Source organism: Salvelinus sp. IW2-2015, linkage group LG14 (assembly GCF_002910315.2).
Source record: "Salvelinus sp. IW2-2015 linkage group LG14, ASM291031v2, whole genome shotgun sequence".
In the NCBI taxonomy this organism is placed as follows: Eukaryota; Metazoa; Chordata; class Actinopteri; order Salmoniformes; family Salmonidae; genus Salvelinus; species Salvelinus sp. IW2-2015.
This window is the reverse complement of record NC_036854.1, coordinates 32296721-32303695: the sequence shown is the minus strand read 5'-3', so window position 1 is coordinate 32303695 and position 6975 is coordinate 32296721. Positions and strand designations below refer to the sequence as shown.

At 42.3% G+C, this 6975-nt stretch overlaps 1 protein-coding gene across 1 annotated transcript in view; it reads right to left on the bottom strand.

Annotated features, from left to right (window-relative positions):
• The window catches only part of LOC111973160 (phospholipase D1), a 35821-nt gene extending 32326 nt beyond the window's left edge, over nt 1-3495 (bottom strand). Inside the window, 1 exon segment of the mRNA XM_070446656.1 lies at nt 3363-3495. The gene's annotated coding sequence lies outside the window, so the exon portion shown is untranslated.
• Nucleotides 3496-6975: the final 3480 nt, after the last annotated feature.

Sequence of the window (6975 nt, the reverse complement as noted above, 5' to 3'; positions counted from 1 at the left end):
CTTCTCCCCTGACCCATGCTGTCTAATCACCTCCTTTGAATTACATGCCTGTCACAGTTACCAGCCCTTTCCAAGGCTTAACATCTTATCATTTTCACTGTCCTCCAGGTTCCCTTGGGAGCGTTCATCTCATGAGCTTGAGCCCTGATAAGTTCCTTTCGCTGAGGATGGCTCATCCTCTCACAGTTCTGGGTGACTTTACCTCCCCACGTCTACCTTTGACTCATTCCTCATTCTGCTCCTTCTTTCCCTCCTCTCCTCTTTTGACCTCACCCTCTCCTCCTACTCACAAGGCAGGCAATACGCTTGACCTATCTTTACTAGATGCTGTTCTCACTAATCTCATTTGCAACTTCCCCTCCAGTCTCCGACACTACCCCATGGCCTTTTTATATTTTTATTTATTTATACATATATTTGTTTGCCTTCACCTCCCTTATCTCACCTCACTTGCTCACATTGTATATAGACTTATTTTTTTTCACTGTATTATTGACTATATGTTTGTTTTACTCCATGTGTAACTATGTGTTGTTGTATGTGTCGAACTGCTTTGCTTTATCTTGGCCAGGTCGCAATTGTAAATGAGAACGTGTTCTCAATTTGCCTACCTGGTTAAATAAAGGTTAAATAAATAAATAAATAAAAAAGGTTTGTGACAATACAGAATTTACTTTCTGCAATTTTGATAGGTTCCCAAACATTTTTCCATTGCAGCACCTAAAAAGACTTACCACCAAATAACTACAACTCTGTTTAACAGTGTTTGGCTGTAATCCATGAGGAACTGGCCACAACCCACTATATTAGAACCCCTGCAATGCACACAACACTAGTGTTTGTTTACATGCATGTCTGTGGTACCACTGCCATCTTCTGGTAGACTGAGCTACATGCACCTGGAATTCAAAACTTCCCCTGTCCTGCAACAGAGGGATGACACACACACAAACACTATCTTTGCACAGGGTCGTGTGTGTTAAATACACAGTGTTTATGTTTTTGCAGCTGGTAGATTAGGTAATATCTGAGTAGAAAACAAGCGGATGGTACAGTGATGCAGAATCACAAGCCCCACTTCACTTCCTGCAATCCTATGACACTTCTGACTAGACAGACACCACTTCCCCTTTCAATATGAAGAGAGAGAGAAGGAAAGAGAGAAGGAAGGATCGAGAGAGAGACCCTATAGCCCATCACCAACCAATTTATATCTGGGAGGATTGGTAAGCCCATCATTTCAGATCCTGTCAGGTGGGGTTTGAAATGGGATCAGCTGATGGTTGTTGGGAGACTAGGTTCCCTGATGCCCATCTCATGACCAACTCGCTCACATTCCAATATTGGACACAAACAGTGAACTGTGTGCACCAACACACAACACTTCTTTACTGTGTGTTTGTGTGCGTGTTTGTCCATGTCATTACATATAACTGATCATGTTGTTCTAAGGTTGGACCTGTTCCCCACACCTACTGCTCCTTGAGCTCACTGTATCTGCAATCAATATTGGGCCACGAGGTGTGTATGTGTATGTGTGTGTGTGCGTGTCTTTTGCCCACACCCATAAAGTCAACCAAACACACCTATACAGTGTTTGCCTGGTTGTCTTTCCTGACTAGAAAAGACAAGTGGTTCCAAGTGAATTATCTTCACCCTAAATTACATTTAGGGAACACTCAACCACACTGAAAAAGCAGGTATTTTCTTTAAACACACACACGAGTTATAAAGAATGCCATTCGAGAGAGGAGAGAGATACATTACCACCACAAGACACTCTCTCCATCCCTCTCTCTTTCTCCCCATCTCATCAACTCTCTCTTTCTCCCCATCTCATCAACTCTCTCTTTCTCCCCATCTCATCAACTCTCTCTTTCTCCCCATCTCATCAACTCTCTCTTTCCTTCCCTCCTTTGGTTGGCTCAGTGTAATATTCTCATATTATTTCCTCAGATCATCTCTGATCTCCACAAGGGCCTTAATAGGAGCTAGGTTTTTCTTTTGTAAAATAAGACTTTTTCAGGACTGTCTCTTTCGCAACTTCCTCTCTCCTACCCCAGAGTGGTGGGGTAACGGCTAAACACTACTTCTGCTAAAGCCTAAGTGTGCTACAGATTCCGGTTCAAGTGCCTTACTTGGCCTTAGATCAGTGGGGTAAAACAGGGGCGACAACCCAGGTTCAATACCCAGTTGACTACATTGGTGCTGTGACCCGGATTTCAAATCCACACACAAGAAGCTGGCCATCTGCAGTGGGCTACTGTACTGCAGCATCCCGGTCGCCCCTGCACAATCAGTTATACGTAATTGGATTTCAAAAACACTAACTGTAATCAGTTATGTTAACAGCAAAAACTATTGTAATCAGATTACAGATACTTTTGAAAAACTAGATGTTACTTCTTGAATTACTTTTACATTCAGAAAGGAATTTTGTGGAAAAAAATACCTGACACCTTTCTGTTTTTCCAATTACATTCAATTCAGCATTGAAAAAAGGAGCAAGTTTAAGTTTGTTCCACCAGACTCTAGGATGGTGTGTCATCATAGCAGTCAGAGACCAATATGATGACACACCAAATGCACTTTTTTTTTATTTCACCTTTATTTAACCAGATAGGCCAGTTGAGAACAAGTTCTCATTTACAACTGCGACCTGGCCAAGATAAAGCAAAGCAGTGCGACAAAAACAACAACACAGAGTTACACATAAACAAACCTACAGTCAATAACACAAAATAAAAGAAAAATAGAAAGATCTATGTAGAAGAGTAGGGAGGTAGGAAATAAATAGGCCATAGAGGTGAAAATAATTACAATTTAGCAATAACACTGGAGTGATAGATGTGCAGATGATGATGTGCAGGTAGAGATACTGGGGTGCAAAATAGCTAAAATAAATAACATGGGGATGAGGTAGTTCGGTGGGCTATTTACAGATGTCTTGTCTTCTAATGCCTCTTACGGGAAAGTAATCAAAAAGTAGCATAAAGTACTTATATGATGTTACTGAGTTTGGTTAATCCAAAAATTACGTTACTGATTACAATTTTGGACAGGTAACTAGTAACTGTAAATGATTACATTTAGAAGGTAACCTAGCCAACCCTGACCATACCCATTGATTCGGTCTGACAAGGGAGTCGACCAGTCAGATATTTCTCTACGGTTGGAGGATAAGAGTTTGTTTGCTTGTTTGATTTCGAATACAAATTAACCATGGAGTGGGACAGACTCCCTCAACTTTTCCTAGACAATAATCTTCGTCATCAAGGAAATAATTTAACCGGAGTTTATGACAATATACACACCATAGGCAAATACCTACATAAAGGTTGTGAAAATGAAAACATAGCTACCTTATTAAGTAGAATCGGGTAATTAATTACACACGGGTTGAAGGCTGGTAAATTAGGGGTTCCCGGTGATCGGTTTGAGGAGTAAACGTCGAGTGCGGAGCCAGACGGAACCATCCACACCACGCTACACTACGCCACGCCACGCCACGCCCCCCTCCCCTCTCTCGCTGCCCTCCCCTCTCTCGCTCCTCTCCTCTCTCTCTCTCTCCCTCTCTCTCTGTCTCTGTCTCTGTCTCTCTCTCTCGCGCGCTCTCTCTCTCTCTCTCTCGCTCTCTCTTTCGTTCTGCCTCTCAGCTGGAGAAAAAAAATTACGCAACCAACCTGTCAATCGCAATAGGTTTATGTCCCCCAGTCAGAGAGAGWGGTGAAGAGGAAGAGAGAGATGGAGAAAGAAAGGGAGTCAATACTGTTGTGTGTATTCAGATGCCCAGGCGTGCAGTGAATAAAATATTGATTGTGGCAACCTCTCTCCCCCCCCCCTCTCTCTATCTCCTCTGGTAATCAGAAAGCAGTTGTGTTGAAAATTCACCGATAATTGACAGCCATTAACCTTCCACACAGAGGCGGCTTGAATCTCCCACATACTGCCTTTATCGCGCTCTCTCTCTCTCTCCTTCTCTCAATTCAAGGGCGATATATTGGCATGGGAAACATGTTTACATTGCCAAAGCACTGTCTCACCCGGGGATGGTTGTGAGGTCTGTGTTCTGGGAAGGAAGCAGAGATAAGCGGAAGGTTGTGGGTGCGTTCCAGATAACGCACATTGGGCAAGTTGACTTGCACAGAATATCAATTCTTTACAATGTCTGGGGAAGCTTCTCAGCAAATATGTCATTGATTTCTGCAGGCCTGCAGTGCAAAATGTGTGTATCTGGAACGCACCCTTATTGATTCCCCTGCTGCTGTTTAGACCACTGCAGCAAGGTGGTTCATTGGTTCAGCCGACTATTACTACCAGAAATGATGCAACCATAAACAAAGCTGTACTCTGAAAGCAACCCAGTCTCTACATACACACAATTTTTTTTACAGATGAGTAATTTTGCGCATTGGGTACCAATACAGTCCAGAGGAGCCTTGCATTCCTAGAGAGAGAGAAAAAAAGAGAGAGCAAGAGAGCGAGAGAGACAGAGAAATATCAAATAAAATTGTATTTGCCACATGATTCGAAGACAACAGGTGTAGACTAACAGTGAAATGATTACTTACGGATCCTTTCCAACAATGCAGAGTTAAAGATAAGATAACAAATATATTTTTTTATTAAATAGTGACATGACGAATAAATACACAGTGAATAACAAATAAAAATAAAGAGTAAAAATAACATGGCAATATACAGGGAGTAGAAAATAACATGGTTGTATACAGGGAGTAGAAAATAACAAGGCTATATATACGGAGTACAAAATAACATGGCAATATTTATTTTTATTTAACCTTAATTCCACTAAACTTGCATAAAAATGTTTAACTACGCCAGTCAGTTAATTAAGAACAYATTCTTACTTACAATGATGGCCTACCCCGGCCAAACCCGGACGATGTTGGGCCAATTTTGCACCGCCCAATGGGACTCCCAATCACAGCCATTTGTAATACAGCCAGGAATCGAACCAAGGTCTGTAGTGACACCTTTAGCACTGGGATGCAGTGCCTTAGACCGCTGCGCTACTCAGGAGCCCTATATACTGGGAGTGCCAGTACCAAGTCGATGTAAAGGGTACGAAGTAATTGAGATAGCTATGTACTGTACATATACAGTGCCTTCAGAAAGTATTCAGACCCCTTGACTTTTCACATTTTGTTAGGTTACAGCCTTATTCTAAAATGTATTAAATCGTTTTTTTCCCTTACTGGGTGCCCTTTGTCAAACTCCAAGCGGGCTGTCATGTGCCTTTTACTGAAGAGTGGCTTCCGTCTGGCRACTCTACCATAAAGGCCTGATTMGTGGAGTGCTGCAGAGATGGTTGTCCTTCTGGAAGGTTCTCCCATCTCCACAGAGGCACTCTAGAGTTCTGTCAGAGTGACCATCGGGTTCTTGGTCACCTCCCAGACCAAGGCCCTTCTCCCCCGATTGCTTGGCTGGGCGGCCAGCTCTYGGAAGAGTCTTGGTTGTTCCAAACTTCTTCCATTTAAGAATGATGGAGACCACTGTGTTCTTGGGGACCTTCAATGCTGCAGAAATGTTTTGGTACCCTTCCCCAGATCTGTGCCTCGACACAATCCTGTCTCGGAGCTCTATGGACAATTCCTTCGACCTCATGGCTTGGTTTTTGCTCTGACATGCACTGTCAACTGTAGGACCTTATATAGACAAGGATGATCTCAAGGATGATCAATGGAAACAGGATGCACCTCATAGCAAAGAGTCTGAATACTTATGTAAATACGTTTTTTCAGTTTTTCATATATTTATTTTTTGCTAAYYATTTCTAAAAACCTGTTTTTGTTTTGTCATTATGGGGTATTGTGTGTAGATTGCTGAGATTTTTATTTAATTTAATACATTTTAGAATAAGGCTGTAACGTAACAAAATGTGGAACAAGTCAAGGAGTCTGAATACTTTCCAAAGGCACTGTAGGTAGGGCTAAAGTAACTAGGCTACAGGATAGATAAAAGACAGTTGCAGCAGCATATGTGGTGAGTCTGAAAGTGTGTGTGTGTGTGTGTGTGTATGTGTGGCGTCAGTATGCATGTGTGTGCATGTTATGTGTGTGTGGGTGTATATGTGTGTAGGGGTGTCAGTGTATGTGTGACTGTGGGGGTAGAGTCCAGTGTATCTGCATAAAGTCAGAGCAAGAGAGTTATTATTTTTTTTAAAGGTCAATGCAGGCAGTCCGGAGAGGGGGAGAGTGGGAGGAAGGGAGAAAGTAATCACCATTCCGGTTCAACAGAATTTCATAAAAATCAAGATGGAGTGAGCATGATGCAACCAACTGCTAAGAAATCATGGTGTTGTGGTGATAGAGCAGGAACAGCCAACACAGGGCTTGAACTGGCAACCTTGCTATTATAGGACAAGCTCACGAGGTCCAGACCTCTGGGTGGAGGCTGTAGTGCCCTCACATTGAGGGTTGCTACAGTTAGACTGAGTGCCATAGTGCCAATGTAACATTCTCTAGCAGAAGACTTTGGCTCTATTTCAATCTGATAATGACATAATGGACCTTCCTGCCTGCCAGGACAGGATTCTAGTGTGCTGTTATGATATTACTCCAGCAGTCTACAGCACTGCTTTACAATCCTTTCTAGTCTAAGCTCCATGCTATTGTGACCCTCCTGCTCGAACCTGTCAGGACAGTTAGGTGGGAAGATTAGGTGGAGGACAATTGTTAGGGAATTCAGCCTCCCTCTTTTTCTCTTTCAACTCAAATACATTGAAATGAGCTTTATTGGCATAAATGGGTATTGGGTACGACTGTTGTCAAGGCAATGCAATTAAATCATTCCATTAGGATAATTGTTACTTTCAATTATCTCTCTCTCCACAAAGATAGGAAGCAGAAGGTGAGAGTGTGGTACGTGTTTTACCTTCAGCATCACTCTGTCAAAAGGGAAATATAGTATTATTTCTAACACAGATATCTACATACAGTACCAGTCAAAGGT